The 20,253-nt window shown below is 39.1% G+C and overlaps 1 long non-coding RNA gene across 1 annotated transcript; it reads left to right on the top strand.

Annotated features, from left to right (window-relative positions):
- Positions 1-17,697: 17,697 nt before the first annotated feature.
- On the top strand, positions 17,698-18,330 carry LOC139791795 (uncharacterized). The gene is made up of 2 exons (XR_011724016.1): positions 17,698-18,024; positions 18,218-18,330. It is a non-coding gene; the product is annotated as an uncharacterized lncRNA (long non-coding RNA).
- The last annotated feature ends 1,923 nt before the right edge of the window (positions 18,331-20,253 follow it).

Raw genomic sequence — 20,253 nt, 5'->3', positions numbered from 1 at the left:
GTATTGACTGCCTTTTCTCCCTCTTTCAAGTCCTGTGTTGTCACACGTGTTATAAGGTGATGTATGCACTGTGAGTGTGATGGTGACAAAAACTGCTGCCTGTACCATGCCATGGCAACGTGGATTCTCTGAGAACCCAGCGGAACGTGCAATGTTTTCTTCTGGGGGTGCTGGTGTCAGGGCACCCCTGTCCTTTCCTTCTCTTCCTGGGTTGTATTGGGCATTCTGGGCTTGCTTACCCCACATCTTAGACAGATGCAGAAAATGTCCCAAATCCCCACAGATGAGATACTCAAGCTAAAACTGCACCAGACAAAAAACCTTCCTTTTCCTCTCTCCCGTCTGGCACACACAGCAGCACAGGAAGGGTGTGTGAAACTCAGCTGCTTCAGTGCTAACTCCAGCATCTTAAATTAACTGCAGGTGAAAGTGTATTTAGTCTCGGCCTCCACACACTTTGTGCTGAAATACACGTGTATGCTCCTGCTTCCATAACTCTTCTGTAAAGGCAGGAGGGTGGCAACAAGCAGTTATTGTATTGTTAAACTCTTCAAATTAAATTCATTGTTGATCGTATTGGAGTTTGCTCCTTAAAACGTTGACACATTGTGGAGTTATCTGCAACCCAACCAAATATAAAAATCGGACAGAGGCTCAGTTATACAAGTGTTTCTTCAGTGTCAGCCCGGGGCCTTTGTGCTAGCCTCTGCCTGCACATTTATGTGGCAGTAGCCACTCTTTGCCTGGAAAATGAACAAGGGCTGACAGATAAATCAGGCACTGGGTGCTAAATAGAAGGGAGAAGTAACTTCTCTATGGTGATACAACAGATCTGGAGCAGGTCTACAGCAGTCCGTGTTGCCTCAGAAATTATATTCCTGTGCTCTGCTCTGTTTCAAGGTTATCCTCTGTCTTAAATACTTATCAACAGTATGTGAAATAGTAGGCAATAGAATAACTGAGTTACTGAGGGCTTATTAAATTCCCAGGATTTTGCAGGAAGCCTATATAGGGAAGGCGACACATACTTAGTGATGGATTTAGCACTGCTATTCACTAGTTAGACACTGTAAAGCAAACAGAGATCATGATGGTTATGGAATGAAGTTTACTGTGACTGGATTGAAATACAACTGCATATTTGCTTCTGAAAAAATAAACTAAAGATGACAGTTTGAGCTAAATCTCTTAAATTTTTTTTTCTATACTAATCCTTCGATGGGCACACTGAGGAGAAGTATATCTTTGAAAATGCTTCTGCTCTAGAAAAAAAAAGAAGTGAGGAAGATCACATTCTGAACAGAGTGACTGCTAATATTGTTAAAAGTCTTGACAGTGACAGTAGCCACCAAACAAGCTTGTCTTTCTGTGCAGGGACCTGAAGGCTTTGCATAAAGGTAGAGCTTTACCAAAGCTTTTCTGTGGCTCCTGAAAGAAGATGCTTGGCTGTCCCAGGTCTGCTGGGACACTCCTGAGCCTTCAACAGGCTCCACGCTGCTATTTGACCTGTGCTTTTTAGTGAAGACATGAAAACGTCCTTTCCTGTCCCTCATGTGAGATCTTTTTTTTTTTTAAACAGGGTATTCCCCTTTCTACTTGGGAATCCTAGGGGACTGGTTAACTCCCCTGACTTTTTTTTCCTCTCAGAGAGGAAAAATTGCCCCTCAGTGCCCTTCTGATACTGAATGACTGCTCTAACATGGGTTCAGTTTGATGCAGTTCATTAAAAAATATTAAAGGGTCGCTAAATGCCATCTGTTATATCATTACTGATGAGTTGAAGGAAGTAACTTTGGTTTCTTATCCATCAATTTTCATCTAATAATAATCATTACCAAGTAATGGTAAAGGGTGTTTTATGGTACACGAGAACGTTATCTGCTATATACAGGTAGAACATCTTCACTACATTCTACACCCAGATGAAGTGGATGATGGAGCACTAAACTCTTTTTCACTCTCCAAGAGACAGTTTTGGGGTAGGAGAAACTACTTAGTGACAGTAGCTGGTGACAGAAAGAAATTATGAGCTACTGGACAGTAAACTACAAAATCTCAGGAGCAAAACTGAGATCAGTCAGAATTCAAAAGTATTATCTCTTTTTATGGCCTTGGCAGCTAATGATCCTTTGGGACACCAAAGTGACCTTGGAAGTTAATAGCCTACTTCTTGCTATTGCAAATAAAATTAAATTCCGCTTGTTTTGATAAATCATTTTCAGGATTGTTAATTAGAAGACCTGGCCCTAACAGAGACACAGGATACAGGAGATTACTTTCTGCTTCCTGCTGACTTTCAAGGACTGATTTAAATCCTATTGGAGGCAATGGGTGGACTTGATAGGGCTTTGAATTAGGTTGTGAAAATTAGTATCTATAAGCAAGTCACTTTATCTCTCTGAGCCTCTTTGTTTATGTGTTCACATGAGGACAGCTAATAATTACTTACATCAGGATGCTTAGCACATTTTGTGATGTGTCCATGGACAATATAATAGAAGGACAAGTTAGTCATTTAAGTGTGCATAATCTATTATTTATTTTAAAATATATGTAATAAATACCATAGTTTATGATGTAATTAATAGCTGATGCTATAGCAATTGTCAGTTAGCTATAAAGGGATCACAAAGAAATGCAAATAAAACAACATAGATGAAGTAAACGATTTGTGAGAATATCTAAAATCACATAAAAACTTAATGAAACATAAAAAAATAATTATAATACAAGGAGAAATGACACTAGGCTGTGATAAATCTGTGGAATTAGTAATTCTCAGACTCGTAGTTAAATGGTGATAAGTAAAAAATACACAGAAAATCTTATTGTGCAATAAGGAAAGAGGGTCAGATATATTGGTGACAAATGCAAGGCAGGTTCTATTTTGGATAAATTCAGCCAGCTTTATTTAGGCAGTTCCAGGAAGGAATCTGAGCTTCTTTTTGCTCTGAACGTGGCAAATATTTTTCTAATATTTTATTTTATTAGTTTAGGTAAATTACCTGCCCTCCCCCAGTTAATCCCTTTCATTATTTCATTCCAATAATATAGTGATATCTGTATTTGTAGAAAGGCCTTTAGTTTTGAACATATTAATCTTAGAACAGAAATACTAATCTTAGGACAGTTCATGCCTTTGATTTCTCTGGGACCCACTCTGGGCTTGGGACTCCAGTCAGTGCCACAACTCCTAGGCTTCTTGTTCCAGTTTATGCCCAGGAAGGGATCATCAGCCTATTGGAACACTGCAGAATTTTTCTCATCTGAGAATGGAGAAATCTCAGTCCCAACATATGGTGGTAAAGACCCTGCAGCCTAGTAAGAAGCATAAACCATGGAGCAAGCAAGTAAGGAAATCTTAGTCCTACTGAAACATATAGTAGAACTTGCATTGGCTTTGTGAAGTGATAACTTTCACAGGCTTGCAGTGTGCTTGTTAAAAAAGCCAAGGAAACTCCAAATCTTTCCTCTTTATAGAAGACTTCTCCCTGGATCCCACAGGGCAGCTGCAGCAAAGTGTGATGGGGCACCTGTAGAAGAGGCTCAAAGGCAAATTCCCTCCCCTGGCAAACTGGCCTGGAGATCTAAGGCAATATGGAGATGAAAACATGGTTCATATTGTTTTAGAGCAATCACTTTGCAGAATGACTGTGGGGGCTTAAAAACCCAGAACCAGGATGGTTTCTCATCAGGAACCATCCTAAGGTCATGCCTGTGGTGGGGAAACCAAATTCCTTTTTAATTTCTCATGAGAGAACTGGTGATAATTTTTGTTGATGGAAAATAAATACTAGTAAGTAGCACCATTTAGATTAAGGAGTTTGGGTGAATGTATTTTCAGTTCAGAATTTTATTTTTATAGACAGAAAACAGCAATCTTTAGATTCCCACTTAGAAATTAAAAACATGCAAGGAGATAAACATAAAAATACTTGAAAATGGGAGGCAAAACAAGCTAATCCATCTCCTAATGTCACCAGCTAGTGTCACCACCATTCTGGATACTGGAAAAAACAAGCAGATCCCTGATTATGTGCAGCCTGTACTTGTATTGAATAGGTTTGTGTGGGCCAAGCTGCGTGGGCCTGAAAATGACTTGAAAAATTGAGAGTTTTCACTGTTATTAATAAGGTCAAAATGTTCTTTCTTTTATTTAGGAAGAAAAAGAAAAAACACTCAACACCTAAACAACACTATAAAAGTGAAGTGCAGCAAATCCAAAAGTTAATATAAAATCCACATGTCAATCTGTCTGTGGGAAGTATTTTGAAAGCCAAAGGCAACTCAATAAAAAAGGCAGCAGAAGCAGCAACATTTCAATTAGGTGAGAAGAAAGTAGGCCCTGACAGTTCATTACTGAACGGGCACTTCCAAATACTGCCTTTTCTTTTTCCTTTGTCCCAGTTAGTTCATTAATGCTGGTCTCCAATTAGGGACACTATTTGTAACGAGCTCTCTAGTTAGTAACCTTTGCTTTTTTTTTCCCCTGCCCGTTTCATACAGTCCTAGAATTGTGGTTTAACTTTTTGAAATCTGAGGGCTGAATCACCGTTAGTGTGGGTACATTAAATCATAGAGGACAAAGATGTTAAGTGATGAGGTTGAAAGACCAGGAAGAAAGAGATGAAAAGAGAGGAAATCATGGCAGAACTGACCAGTCCTTGGTATTGTCAAATGCCTTCCTTGCAGCTCTCGTAACTTTAGGAGTCAGAGAAAGTCTGAGAAAACGTGCTACCAGCCTCAAATCCTGAGGAGGACCTTGGCAGCAGGGATCTTAACTTTGCCTTTGCAGCAGTAGCTTCAAGCACTTTTGCTGCATGGGCTGGGGAGATGTCAGTGCCATCTCCAATCCAGACAGCTGGGATGCAAGAAGGGGTAACTAGTATGTTATCAAAATATTTACTGAGGATATTTTGCTCCTTATAACTGCTTCGGGTCCTTTTAGTGGATCCATTTTACAACTTCTTAGCTGTTTAGATGAGAGAAGAGAGCTAGGATCGAAGTCAGATAAGTAAGACATGACAGATTCCCATTCCCCAAATACCTGCTGAGCAGTGAAGTGCTTCCACTTCTAATGCTGCTTCTTTCTGACTTCTTTTTAGTCGTGCATTATGAAAATCAAGAAGTAAAGAACAGTGTTGAAAAGATCCAAAGAAATTGGTCTAAAAAAACATACGGTAGCACCTAATTCCATTTTAATTAATCCCTCTCATCATAACTTCATTCAAAAATCTGCCAGAAAACTTGCACAAGGGCTTGTAAAGAACACATCTAAAAGCTTCCATTTCCTGGAGGATATATGTATTTTGTCAAAACAAGAACAAAGTATTCAGCATAATACAAGAAGCCTATCTACTCCCTAGCTATGACAGTTTATTGCACTTCAGCAGACACATCTATATCAAGACGCATAAGAAACAGGAAATAAAAATTGAACAGTTATAAACTCGGGAACTTAGTATTTCATAGCTATATTATGCTAAATGGCTTACCCCTTATTGATTCACACAGTTATTAATCAGCAAAGCCTGAGTATATAATCCCACCTGATCTTTAGGTCCTTGGAAATGACAGTTAAATCTAGCAGCTGGCTTAGTGGAAGAATGGTAGATTGAAAAAAGCAAATGAATCTCATGTTGCATTATTCATGTAATTCCACTAACAGAGACACAGGACTTCCATTAACTGTTGTTGCTCAAGAGCAGGATACAGGGTACATGTAATGCTGAAAATATTAGCATGATGTTGTGGGAGTCTGTTGCCATATTGTTTTGTTTTGTTTGTTTGTTTTGATTTTTTGGTAAGTTCTTTTGTTTCTTTGTTGTTGTTTTTGGGTTTTGTTTGTTTGGTTGGTTTTTTTTTTTTGTTTGTTTGGTTTTGCTTTTGTTGTTTTGTAGGTTGGTTTTTGTTGTTGTTTTTTGTTTGTTTGTTTTTTCTCCCCTAATTTGTGACCTAAATGAAATACTGAGGTTTTAACATCTAGTTGCTATCTGACTAAGTGCATCTTCTTCCGAATTTGCACGAGTTGTACAGGCATTTTTAGATATTGCATTGGATCATAAAAAGCTGCACCATAATGAAGAAACAGAAGCTGGTGTGGCTGGTGTGTATGTTGCAAATCATCAAAATAATCAAAATACTGCCTATGAAAATGGCTAAGGTAGAACATTATTCTGGATATCCAGCCTTACCCAATCACCACTGTTTTTATAACAGTGTCCAGAGAACACAGAGAAGAGAAAGAGATCCTGTTGTATTAGCTGATTACAGTTTAAATAACTGGAGAAGGGAAGGAGGAAAAGAAACCTGAATATATGAAATTACTTGGTTCACTAAGCCAAACAGTAGAGAAACTGGCCTAGACCTTACCTAACCTTTTATTTCATGGTCTCACGCCTTTAGAGGGATTCTACCCATCTAATTTCAGTCCATACAAATTTTGTGTTTAATGTGAGCTAGATAGCTAAATCCAGTCATAGTGTATGCAGAGACACATTCAAAGAGCTGCTCATTCCATCCTGGGATGACAGACACAGTGTGGGAGAGCTGAACTGTTCCCTGGCAATACCTCTTTCCCCCATGACTACAGAAGCAAACTAAAGAATGATTTTCAACTGGATGTCTAACTTTTAATGAAGTTAATTCAGATGAATCTCAAATTATTTCATTGCCTCAGAATACAAATTTCAGTATTGTAGATGTAGAGCATTGGGATCTTCAGACAGATACTGGGAAAAAATCCAGGCTTCACTCAATCCTGGATTCTATTCTCAAAAGCATGTCCTAGTTCAAACTTTTCTATCTACCTGTGAATGTCTAAGTAATAGGTCTGCTTTAAAGTGTAACTTCTGTTGTTTGAATGCTTTGCCCTCACCTAATATTTTTTCTCCCATTTTATTTTCCTCAAATTTTATTCCAAAGTACTTTTTATTTTTTCACACTGAAGTATTCCACTACAAATTTACACCAACAAATGTTTTATGGTATACTTCTACCATGTCTTCCACTTCTGAAATAACAGAACATGAACATAAAATTAAGCAAATTGCACTACGTTGGATGAACCTGCAGTCTTTACCAAAACCAAATTCCCCTTCATTCCAGGAAAAGGAGTGTGAAATGTGGGTTCTAACAGGCAGGGAATTCTGTTTAACTTGGGGTTCTACCTAAGTGGCATACCACTGCATGTTTTGCAGGCTGCCTTATTTTACTGTGCCAAAGAAAATAACATTCACTTGTACTGGTAATGTGTATTTTATGCTCTATGAATAATGTATGTTTCCCATGTAACATCTCACTTCAGCTTTTGAAGGCATGGGGTGCTCTAATTTCCTGTTTCAAACCACAATGAGGACCAGCAGTGATTATAGTGTTCCTGGAGTTGCTGACTTGTTCAGGGAAATAGCTTAAATTTATACAAACACCTTCACAGACTTCTGAAATGTGATTTTTGAGGATTAAGACAGAGTCCAAGATACAGAAAATGCTTGTAAATAGGTCTCATGCTGTCAAGTTATCTGCTTCTCAAATTCATCAACGTTCCACAAAAAATACAGATATGAGTCACAGTTTCACTTATGCATTTCTATACACTGATATATAACCCAAGATTTATGTCAAAGAACTAATGTTTAGTCAACAGTCAGTGGGAATCTCAGGGAAATACATACTACTAAAAGGATATGTCATAATCACAATATTTGGTGATTTTTGGTTTTGGTCCAGAGGGTGGGTACTTTAAAGATATGTGGAAAGGTGTGTGCTGGTAACACTGCTGGTGACTTTATGTAATTTTATATGCATCTGGTCATTTCTGAAGCAGATCAGCAGACCAGGGTGTGGACAGTGGATGCAGTATGTGTTACCACATCTTCAGGAAGCCAACCTGAAGCTCTTGGAAGGCTTATTAGAAGTCTTTTTTTTTTTTTTTTTTTTTTTTTTTTTTTTTTTTTTTGGCTTTTTATCATAATCATAATTTTGAATACAGAAAAATTAATGAGTGAATAGTTCTATGCTCCCTGAATTTTTTGCTTTGTGCACTTCTCTAGCACAATGACATCCAATTATTGTTGATGCTGCTGTAGAGAACAGCAGCAAGAGGAACAGGACTTGGGTGAAAGCTTTCCATCATCTCCTTGCCCCATACAGCACCTGTCCAAAAATGACAATTACTGAGGTGACTTCAACTTTCTCTGCCTTCCTCTTTACTGTGCATCATCATTTCTGGTCAGAAAGCTTTTTTTTTTCCACCTGATTGAATTTTTCCTGTTTATAAAGAGTTTTGTATGGCTAGAAAATAACATCAAATGCAGGATGCAACCAGTGGAGCTGTTAGAAAATTCTTTCCATGTAGAACACAATTTCTTTTTACTTCAGATCCCCACAGATGTATGTGAGATGTGAAAATACCTTAAAGAAATTGGTAGGACAGAGAAATGAATGGGTAACAAAGGCACTTGTTTTGTGAGACAAGGAAAATAATGTACAAAGACAGAGACAGAGATGAAGAAAGGAAAAAGTTGGGATTTAAAGCCACGAAAGTGCCAAAAAAGGATTCTCACAGACTATCTACAAATGATGGGGAAACATAAAGAACAGAAAATACTTCTTAACATTAATCAGAAGCTCGAGTGAACAGGAAAGCTTTAAGGTGACAGTTTAAAGGGGACTCATTGCTATGGAGTGAGAGTAGAAAGGGTTTTCAGGAGGTGCAGAAGCATAGCTGGGAAACAAACCCCACCTCAAGGAGCCTCCCAGAGCAGGCGGAGGGGGTGGAGGGCAACAGAACCAGCAAGAGGGATGCGGAGCAAGGACAGGCGGTGTGGATTGTGTAAAATGTTACTATAATGTTACCAGACTGAGCCACACAGATCAAGGTAAGTGTAAGATAGGTAAATAAGAGTATATTGCTAAAATTGCTCCATTGGACTTTGACTTTAACATCTGTCCCAGACTTATTAGAATGCTAATGGCAATTTTGGCTTCTCCTGGGCAAAACTTTAGTTGAGCTTGAGGAACAGAAAATGAATCCCCATTTAGAGGACAGCTTCAGACATGAACTAAAACTTGGGCAGTCTCAAGGCAGAGGAATCCCAAACTGATAACCTGTGATAAAACTACCAGGTGGTTCCATAGTGTTAGTAATTTTGTTCTCACAATGTGGACATATGTTTGCTGTTTTAATTACTTAGACTGTGAATGCTCACGTTTAAGCTTTCTACACCTCATACAATAAAGAATATTTTCAGCTTTAAGATGGAACTGTGCATTTAGGCTGGGTTATATTTGAGGTTAGTATACCTTGACTAGACCCTTCAAGCTTTGATACAGCTAAAGCTTTGATCTGAAAAGAAAAATGAAGAACTGAAGTTTCTGAAAAGCTGCTCTGAACAGAGGAGAAGCCTGCTTTTATAAAATCTATAAGAAAATATAAAGAATGGGAGGAAGGAATACAGGAAATATTTCTTGTGTTGGGTTAAGGAGTAAAAAGTTTTTTGAGGTTTGGCTTTTTTTGGTTGTTATTTCTGCATAGAAAAGTTATCTCCAGTTCTGATGTCAATGTCTGTTTAGATCTCCATCTAACAAAGCCTTTAGTCCAGTAAAGCATGTGGAAAAAAGTCCCTCCAGAAGCTGTGACTAGGAACTCATCCAGATGAAGCAATTGCTCAGATGATTTGCTGGATCTTTGCAGAAAATTGTTTTAGTTACTAAGGTGATGTTCATACCAGTAAATAAGTGGGTGATGAACTATTTTATTGTCTTGCAGTTCAAAAGCTGGTGTCTGAAGTTGTTCCTCTCCCAGAACTAGTGGCTGTCCAAGCAAGTGAAGACAGCCCTGAGGCTGCTGCCCCACAGCTTGCAGCCCACTGGGTGGGTGGGAGTGTGCACACTGGCATCTTCCAGAGCTGCACCAGGGACTTGCTGGTGACTACTGGGAGTCTGGACTCCAGGCTGTGGCCAAAGGTTACTTAATGATAGTTTAATACTATCATTATCCCCTTTTGGATTCTTCACTGAAGAAGACATCTTTTTGGGGTCTTCACCAACCACTTGTAAACCCTAAAATGCTATGGAGTTTTATGTAGTTTTAGTCTTTGTTATTCCCTCATTGTGGATTAGGACTGGGCCTCTGAGACATGACTGCCTCACAAATCCATCATCTTGCAGACACCATGCGGACAGATACAGCATAAGATGTGTAAGTAACACAACTGGATCTGTGGAGTCACAAGAGGTGATGCAACTCTGTACAACATGGGGAATTTCACCTACATTTGATCTCTGTGACTGTGAGCAAAAAAGATAAAATGTGGAACAGTCTTTAAAAACCTCAAATAAACAAATCCTTCAAGCCAAGGGGAAGATACCTCAGTAATAAACAGACTGGCAGGTAAAATGCTGTGATTAAAAAAAAGTTAAATGGTAGATGAGCAGTGTCTAGCTCAAGAGGAAATAGATGCAGCCTGAACTCTGCTTTACAAAAAAGAGAAAATATGCTGGCTGCAAGCAGGAGGACTGAATAATAACACAGTCCCACTACATTTCAAAGCTGTTTTTACTGAACTCTGAATATTCATCTAATTCCTTCTCTTCAGCAGGCTTGCTGGAAATTATTTTATGAATGCTTAAGAGAAAAAAAAAAAAAAAAAAAAAAAGAAAACCCAAAATATGGCCGTCTCCAGTATTATAAGTATAATTTTTTATTCATTTTTCTTAGTGTAAGCAAACTGCAGTACATTTTTGAGGAAATAACAGGCAGATGTCTGTAGCGGGTTAAATTAATAATATAAGAGAACATTAAAGGAGGTAGTTTTATATTGGAAAAGACAGCTAGTGCTTTCCAGAGTAGTGATGAATTCGATTCAATGATACAATGATTAAATGTCACTTAAACTAAAGTCAAACCGTACCTTACAAGAAGTGACATATACTGCATGTGAAAGTATTTATTTCAAAATCAAAATTCTAGTCAAGCCCAGTGGAGGAAGACTATCTTATATTTTATATAAAATGCGTTACTCTGCATTTATCTGCATCTATTTCCAAGAAAAAAAAATATGCAAGAAGAAAAGGGCAGTAAAAAAAAATAGTGTGTGGTATGCTATTGACTCCAACAGGAGGTGGACTGAACCAATATTCTCTGTCCTGGTAAAGTTATTCAGTTTGGGGTTCATCTCAAATTGATGGGTTCCAGCTGTTAACACAAGTTGCTAGACCTATTTGGATGTCTTAAGGATTAAGTCCACATGGGACTGTCAGATAAGGCAATGTACCTTAGGCAAGTTGCACACCCTTCTGGAGCAGCAGCTGGAGGCCAGATGAGATGCCCTGCCACACATCAAATGTTGCCAGGTGCCTGTTGTCAGGCAGCGAGGTTCCCTGAGAGGCAGGACTGGTAGGGATGGTTCCAGCTCCTGATTAAAACACCTACATTTAGTTGTCTATATTTAGGTATGTACAGGTGTGTTAGTAGCTAACACTAGTAAACTACATACTACTAGTAGTAGCAGTATTCAGGCTAGCAAGAGCTACTGTCCTTAATGACAGAACTGTCTTGTCTGTACTGCAGCACAAGTTTTCTTAGCAGAAATCATACTCGGGACTGCAGCTCAGAGGTGATCTAGTACACAATCAGTTTCCCACTGACTAGTGGTCAAAGTTATACCTTGGGGGTGTCACAGCCCCATCCAACCTGACTTTCAGTCTTTCCAGGGATGAGGCATCTCCTACCTCCCTGGGTAGCCTGGGTGTCTTGCCACCCTCAGCATAAAACATGTTAATTTCAGCTGTTCAGTCCCTGTGCTATAAGCATTTACTTCTACAATTCTGCCCTGCAAGGCACCAGTAGCTCTGGTTCCATTTGTCAATCTAAGTGGCTGTGATCATCACAGAGTCACAGCAGGGTTTAGGTTCAAAGGAACCTTTAAATCTCATCTAGTCAAACCTCCCCTTTCAGTACAAACAAAGAAACTCAGCTGGCTCAATCCAGAAAAATGATAATTCCTGTCCCAGATAAGCTAGGTGGAGAGAAGACCCTCGTGTTAACATATATGTCTAGATGAGACTGTCAGCTGAACATGGGTGTGAAAGAATATTCCAGATGCTGTGGTCCTATCTAGCAGACCTGGCAGACACTAAAGGCCCCTGAAGTCCAGTGAAGACAGACAGCTGTGTGAAATTGTCAAAAATTCTGCATCATTAAAAAAAAATAGCAGCTAGTGCTCTGGATGAATTTCCACATATTTATTTATATTTTAACTATACACAAGATATAGATGTGATTATAATACAAAAATGCATTCAGAAATATGAGAAAATTCCAGTGAAAACTTACTTAACTAAAATTAAGACAGTTATGTTTTCAAGTCTGTTGTAAGACATAATTTATTTTGATACCTGCTTAAAGAAGGCTATAATTTTTAGACATATTCCCTCACTAAATTCCCAGTGTTTTCAGTGAGAAATAAACACCTAATCCCTTCAAGGCCTGGCTCCCAGTCCAGAGTTTGAAATGCAGCCACTGCATGTTCCCATTTCCAGACTCATGTCTTCAGTTCTGTGCCAGTTTGGATGCAAAGCAGGAGTCAAGTCCCATCATCCTGATCTGAAGGACAGCAGTGCAGAAAGGGAAGCAGATGTTGTACCTCCTGGTGGTTCATATAGACATTCCCTGCATGTGGAGCAGCAAATGGGTACCAGGGACACAGGGGTCTGGGGATCCAGCCAGGCAGGCAGGGTTTCTCTGCTGACCAGTTTGGGGAACCTCTTCTCTCCATCAGGTGTAGCTACGACCAGCAGCAGAAATAGGTTTTTCTTTGGGAAAACAAGGATAACACTGAATGGCTTCAGATGGTGACATGCTTTGGCCACGTTTAGAAAGGTATTTTAATGACTAAGGATATCTAGAGACACAGAGTTTACAAAAGGCTTACTGATGGAGGCAAATTTCTTGCTAGGAAGATGCTTTAATCTGGCATATGTTCCACTGCACCTGTATATGACTACATTACAGACCTGCTTGCAAAAGGCAACTCTGTGCTATGAGGTGTTGGTGCTTGAGATCATAAACGCTTTTTTGCTCTGAAACAAAATAAAAATATGAAAAATGGAGTCTCTCATGGAATAAAGTTTCCATTTAAGGTCAGTCACTTGCATTTTTTTTACAACATTCTTACATAAGTATGTAAACATGCTATCCAAAATTAATTATATATAAGTGGATTCAAGAAAGAGTAACTTCATTCAACACAGTGTGAAATTGGAAGCAAGATCTGAACTGTTTTCACTGTAACAAAACATATTAAGTACATTAGAAGCATTTTCTTGTCTTCCCCCCCAAAAAGCCATAATGAAATAATGTTTTGGGGTTTTTTTTCACAGAATATCAATACAGAGGTAATCACATTTGCTAATGGAAAATCTGTTCTGCTGGAATAACCTGATCAGTCCCAGTGAAGACATTCAGTCTGTCCCAATAAATGCTTACCTTCCCTGTCTTAATAGCACTCTCATATCTGTATTGAGAGCATAATATATTCTTTGTAATTTTAAAATATCTTTTATTCTTTTTTTTTTCTTGCACCTTGTCCATTATCTAAAGGATATGCTTCTCTATCCTTGTGGATTACAAAAAGCTGACTTAAATTTAGCTGGGCTATAAAAAAAGGAAGAATTTTTCCTAAATTTAGCATTATTTCCCTTCCTCCTCTTTTTGTCTTGGAAGCAGTTGGAAAATGGTTCTTCTATTTATTTTTTAATGATGCACACCCACAGCTGTGTAAAAGAGGTGATTGCTTACCACTGATGCAAGCTAATGTCACAGTGCACCACTCCTGCTGCTTAGCAAAGGCAAGAGCTTTCTAACGAACCTGACATCACCAGAAACCATGCTGGTTTTAGATAGTCCAGAAGCATTGTTTAGTATAGCCATGGGATTATCTGCCTTCAAAATGTATTGTTTTATTTCCTGGACTTTCCTTCTTCAAAGGCTGTGGTGAGATAAATGTCATAATTAAGGCTGTGTGACATATGCATGGTGAGCTTTCAAACCAGGAATCTTTCCTCTGTTAATTGTATAGCAGTTATTATTTTTCTCCACTGGGATATATTGCTTCAGCAGATACAAAATAGTCATTCATGCCCCTCTTCTGCTTTTTTTCCTGCTTTTTTTTTCTTGTTCTTTCTATTGTTTATTCTCATTTTTAGGGGGAATGTTATCATGCAGCACTGCCAGAAGAGAAGCGGTTTGAGAGGACTATGAGACTTGTAAAAGTGCTGGTATGTGGTGCAGAGATTTAGAGGGAATATCTCTGTGTGTAAAGGCCAGCAGAGAAGGCCAGGAGCTCACTTTGAGGTGAGTGAGCTCCAAAACTTTACAGCTGAATTGCCTTGGCCTTATACCTTGTCTGGGGCAAACTCTCTGGTGTGTCAGCCCCAGTTTTCCCCTCCTGCTACAGCCTCTGTGCCTTGCTGGAAGTGAAAGGAGCAAGATGGGTTCCTTCCTTCTTTGCTATATAGCAAGAGATCATATCTGGGGATATAAAAGAGCCTGTGTGCTGCTTTCTTAATGCAGCTGCTCAGCTGCTGGATTGGATCTGCTCAAGCAATGCCACCAATGAAGGGAGTGTCAGCAGCCTCCCTTGTAGATGCACCCCAATATGTTTTGAAACCCAGACCCTTCTCCCTCTACAGTCCTTCCAGGTATGCATAAAGTATGACAGCATTTTTCTGGTCAGTAGTAATTTGTTTCCTAAAGTAAGCACCAATGTGTGCTAATTAAGTTTAAGCAAATAATTTGATTTCTGAAAATGTAGATGATAAAGTAGATGATAAAAATATATTCTAAATCAAAGTAACCGAATTTATGTTTTGAAAAGATATCTTTATAAGTTTTGGTTGAAAAAACCCCAAACTCATCCAACTTAATAAATACCCCAAAATTAACCTAAATCTTTCTTTAAAATTAACTGAGACATTTGATCCAAAATAAAACTTTTTTTTTTTTTTTTTTTTTTTTTTTTGTGAGAGGAAGGAGGGAGACAAAAGAAGGGAATCTGTTAGGTCAACCTGATTGATTTTTTTCTTCACCGTTTTATTTTTGCATGCTTACTGTATCAAAAATTCATTTATTCTGACAAACCATAAAGCCTTGCTAAATCTGAAGCTAAATTACTGTAAATGCTAACTGCCTCAGCCCCCGGGAAGATGTGATGATATCTGGAAAGAAAATCAATAATTCACAGACAGTATAAAACTGACCACACTATGTAGATTAGAAAGAAAAAAATACAAAACAAAGCAAAAGAAAAAGCTCAAAGTAGTACTCATGCATACACATGAAATTCTGTTACAGAGGCCCCATACACTCGAATTTTCAACTCTTGCCTTTTATGGACTGAAATGTGTGACTATTTTGTAGAGGCAACAAAAATGATTTTTGTTTCATTTGCAAACTTGTAAGTAATTTTTGTGTCTGTTTCAGCAGTATCTGAAAGAAAGAGTTGGGACCAAGGGCTTCACTGCAGTGTAAAATCAGGGATTAGAGAAGACTGGAGATTTTTCAACCTAAAACAGAAAGAAAGAAGTAAAAGACAGATAGAAGTCAAGGTTCCAAAACGTGTTGGTAACAGAAAGTCTCTGAACTCTGATGGGAAATGGGGGGTGAGAGGAGAAATGCTTGGGAAATTTTGGGAAAAGCAAAGAAAGATGAAGAAATGTGTAGCTGACAGATTGCTATGCATCAATATTATACTTTTACTGGAATGCAAGCAGTAATGCCACCACAGCCCTAGTGTGAGGACCAGTCTACCCTTTATCAGCACACAGACCATGGTCCTCTATCTACTTCAGAAGATTTAACAAGTGTTCTAAGACTTGATGGGTTTTGTTGCCTTTTGAGTATATGACAACCAGGTATCTTCATCTCTTTGTACCTTCTGCATCCCTCAGAAATTCATGTTTTTCTCCTAAAAAACTGTAAATATGATCCTCATCACCATGGGGGAAAGTGGAGAGACCCTGGCTCCTAGGAGGGACAAGACTTCCCCCTGAGGATATGGACCATCAATATTTGTTTCTGTTGGGACAAACCCTCAGCATGAGCATGGGAATGGGCTGGGAGATGGCTGACTTGGTCCATCACTTGACCTATCTTTTTGCTCTGGTTTGACTTTGACTTTTTTAGCCTTGTGTCTGCATTTTATTAGCTTTAACAGCTGGTCTGGGTATGCTTGATGGCAACAGTTGCATCAACAGTCATTTTAATCTGGAAAATGCCAGGGTGGGTGGCACATGAAATTTATGTGTTTTTTCCAATTTTGGGAACTGATAAGTCAGGCTTCCCCTGGTGATAGGAACTGTGGAAATTAATAACAAAGAGGGAAGAGCAATACAGGGCATGACCTAGTCTTTTGTGAAAATAAAGGAATCCAAAGGAAACAGCAAAATATATGATCTCATCACACACCTGTTCTGTCTGCCCCTACTGACAACATATCCCCAGAGGCTCATTGAGCCTGGAGAACTGCTAAGGAGTTAACCATACCCCAACAGCTTAAATAGAAGCCACTTGCCTTGCAGAGAAACTCAGTGTTTTTATTTAGAGAAAATCAATGTGTACTGGTAGCATCTGCCTTGAAATCCCCTCTGACATGAGGAGAAGGTGCAGCTCCAGTGTGATGGCAATACAAAGCACTGGAGGCTTTTTTCCCAACAAAGATTTAATAATTATTAAATATGTTTGCCCAGAAATATGTTAACTGCCCTGAGTTAAGAGCTAGGTGGACAGGTAAGCCTACTAAATATTGCAGGGCTCTGAGCCAAGGCTGAAGGGAGAAAAATGAAAAACAGTCTCCCTTAAAGCAAATTACTACATTACTTTGGGTCGCATATATGCAATTCAGGTAGATGTTGGTATTTTGATTTTGTTGCATGTTAAGTTTCTTCTGGTGCACCCTCAGGCTCAGCTCTCCCAGTCCAGGCTTGGTCCATCACACAAGCTGCTGTACAAATATATGATAGACTGCTCACAGCATGCATTAAAAAAAAATAATCCACCAGCATCCCCATCTTAGACACAGGCAGCTGAGGTAGCAAGAGATTAAGTGAATGTCTGATGTCATGACAGAAATTTTTGGCAGTGATGTTAGTGGGACTCATATCTGTTCTGTCCTAGCCTAGCTTGGGTAACGATGGGGTCCATCCATCATCTACTGATACAGCTCCAACTTTATCTATCAGTCCAACACAGCATGCTGAATTTATTCCCTTGTGTTATTTACAGAACCTGAAAATTAAAACACTGTTTGAAATAACTTTTATGCCACACTCTTTTTCATTTCTCATTTTATGGATACCTGACTTCTACCTAGAAATTATTATTTTTCCCCTCTCCAAACACAGCAGTGTCTAGGGGAAGAATATGCCATTCAGACCATCTTCTCTGCAAAGAAACCTCTTTTATTTATCTCACACAGACAGCTGAGATAATTGTACAGATCAGGAGGTGCCATCATGTTTTCAGCATAAGCCATTACAAAGAATTCATAATACAGCCATATGCAGCTGAATCCAAACTTTTAATCTTTTACCCTGAAAATCCCTACTTTTAAGCTTACTGCGAGCATGATCTCAGGGTCATTTTCTGTTATTGAAGGCTGAGACTCTGTGTCTTCTTGTTTCTTCCTTTATAGTCCAAGCCTGAGGACAGAAGGGCAGAAGGAAGTAGTCATGCTGTCCTGTGTGCAGGAGGACAGAAGTCAGAATAAACTTGGAAGAACATGAGATGTCCCATACAAATATCTGCAACTGTGAGAGCAGCTACAGAGTGGTGCTTCAGTCCTTCACACTATGAAGAAATCACATTTTCCCTATAGAGGCATTTTCAATTATTCTCATGACATGATTGCTGCTTGGGAAGATAAAGAAAGGAAAAAAAAAAAGGAATCAACAACTAATCAATTCCACCCCCTTTTCTAAAGACTTTATAAACTCTCTTTAAGTGCTGATTGTTCTCAATTAAAGGTGAACAGTCTGTTGCTTCTGACAATGCCTCTAAAATGACAATGCAGGCTTCAGGCATTTTAATGTGGAGAATTAAGTTCAGATCACACTTAAAATTTTGGCTCAATTACAGCTTTCTTATTAAAGGCCAAATCCTGCTCTTGGTGTTGCACACCACAACACAATGAGGAAAGTAACATTTGCCCCTCCACAGCTTTGGATTTGTTCATGACTTTGCTAGAAGACGTGTGTGTGGGCATTAGTACTGCAACCTGGTTTCAGCAAAACCCTGTGGGGGACACTGTGAAACCAGGGCAACATCTGTACCACCACTAAACACTGCCAAGCAACATATTCAAGGTACTTGAGCTCTGTCATCTACATTGTTTAAAGCTTTCATTTCCAGAATGAATCTTGGCATGGTTTTGGCTCCTGTCAAAATACTGTTCTCCTAAGTACTTCCGAGCTATTGTTCAGGTACAGACAGAAGAAATGTTCCCAGGAGACAGTGTGCATGCAGCCAGTATATTCTGAAGGGCAAAAGAGTGATGCTGTGGAAATGCACAGTACTCTGCACATTGGTGTCTGTGTCAAGAAACAGTCTGTGAATCAGTTAACATTGTATCAGGATTAGCATTTACATATAGCTCAGGAGCTCACTTTTGAGCTGAAGTTCCCTGTCATTGCTTTGGTTAACATCACAGAGGGTCTGGGAACCTCATTCAGTCTGAGTAAGGTTCTGTAAAACACATGACATTATTCATAAGAAGATGTAAAACAAACTTGTGCATTTTTTTTCTTTCTAAAAAGAGCAGGATGTCACAAAGGCAAGCTTACCTAAAGCTTCTTTTTCTAACATCCTTGACCAAAACTCTGAAGTTAAACATGCTAGAATTTAAGAGTGTTTGAAGTTTGGATTTAGTCTTGGGTTCATTATGAATGAGTCATGCCAGTGCCAGGCCATGATACCTATAATATGACACATCCACAGCTGACTTTGCTCTATTACACTCCTGACTGTGATTTGAACCATGTGGGTGCTGCCTGGTCCAGGCTGCTCCTGGCTTTTCTTTACACAGATATTATTTGTGTGGGATTATTTCTTTATGTAGCTTACTTCAAAAGCATGTTTGTAAATAGGACAAGGCAAACTTTGGTCACAGGCATGACGGTCAGGCTACTACCAGGTCACAGTGAGATGAAGACTGACTCTTCCTGTTTCAAACACCAATATGGGCAATGGGGAAATTATTGCTTTCAAAAAGAACACTAATTTGAGATTTTAATTACTTATCTCTTGCCTGGAGTGGAATTCATCCCTTTTCATAGGGTTAGTTTGTTGAACTGTACAAGAAGACCCCCTTCTCCCTCTGGAAAAAATGATAATGATGTGTAGGCATGTCCTGGGTGTCCCCATATGTTAGTTCCCTTGCACTGTGAGAATGGAGTTTCAGGCGTCTCCTGTGGGTAACCAAGTCAGTAAAACTGGTGCTTGCAAGGAACAGGAAGATTAAAAAAAAAAAAAAGAAAAAAAAAGAATCAAAAAAAAGCAACCTATGGGAGATACCATGTTTATATTAGCAAATATCTTGAGTTACGTATCACTGCATCAGATGAATTTAGAATCATCGCATTGCTGCATCAGATGGAGCAGTCTAAAAAGATATTGTTGATAATTCTCAGACACTGAAGCTAGTAATATATTTGCAGCTCAAGAAAGAAAAAAAAGAGGGCCAGGTCCTGGCTAACTTACCAAACCAATAAATAATTATGAATGAATTGTTACTTCCTGCTCATCAAAGAAGCAGGTTGAAGATAAATTATACTGGTCATAATGACTGAATTTCAGGGAAAATCAGTGCATCAGCAGAGGTGACACATCTCTTCTGGTGTCTTGGTCTCAGGAGGGAGGTTAAGAGACCCTATGTGTGGGTCTTCTACATGACCTGCTGCGTGAAAAGTGTTGCCAACAAGGCAAAGGAAGCTTGTGGTCCCAGTTCTCCCCTCACCCTCCACCAAACTGATTATGGAAAAATTAAACTCTGCCCTGCTTTAAAGCCCAGCAGGCTGTGGTGCAAGTCAACATATGTTCCCTGGATTCACTTCCATCAGAGCACCTGCTAGCGAGCCAAGCTACACAACTCCTCCTGTGGGCCTGTGTTGACATCTTTAACTCCCACCCAGTGCAGTTACTTGTCTGACAAGGTGATTGTCACCAAGCAAGGGAAGATAAAAAGTTCTCCTGTGAAT

This window comes from Heliangelus exortis, chromosome 1 (genome assembly GCF_036169615.1).
Source record: "Heliangelus exortis chromosome 1, bHelExo1.hap1, whole genome shotgun sequence".
Lineage (NCBI taxonomy): Eukaryota > Metazoa > Chordata > Aves > Apodiformes > Trochilidae > Heliangelus > Heliangelus exortis.
This window is presented reverse-complemented; position numbering and strand designations above follow the sequence as displayed.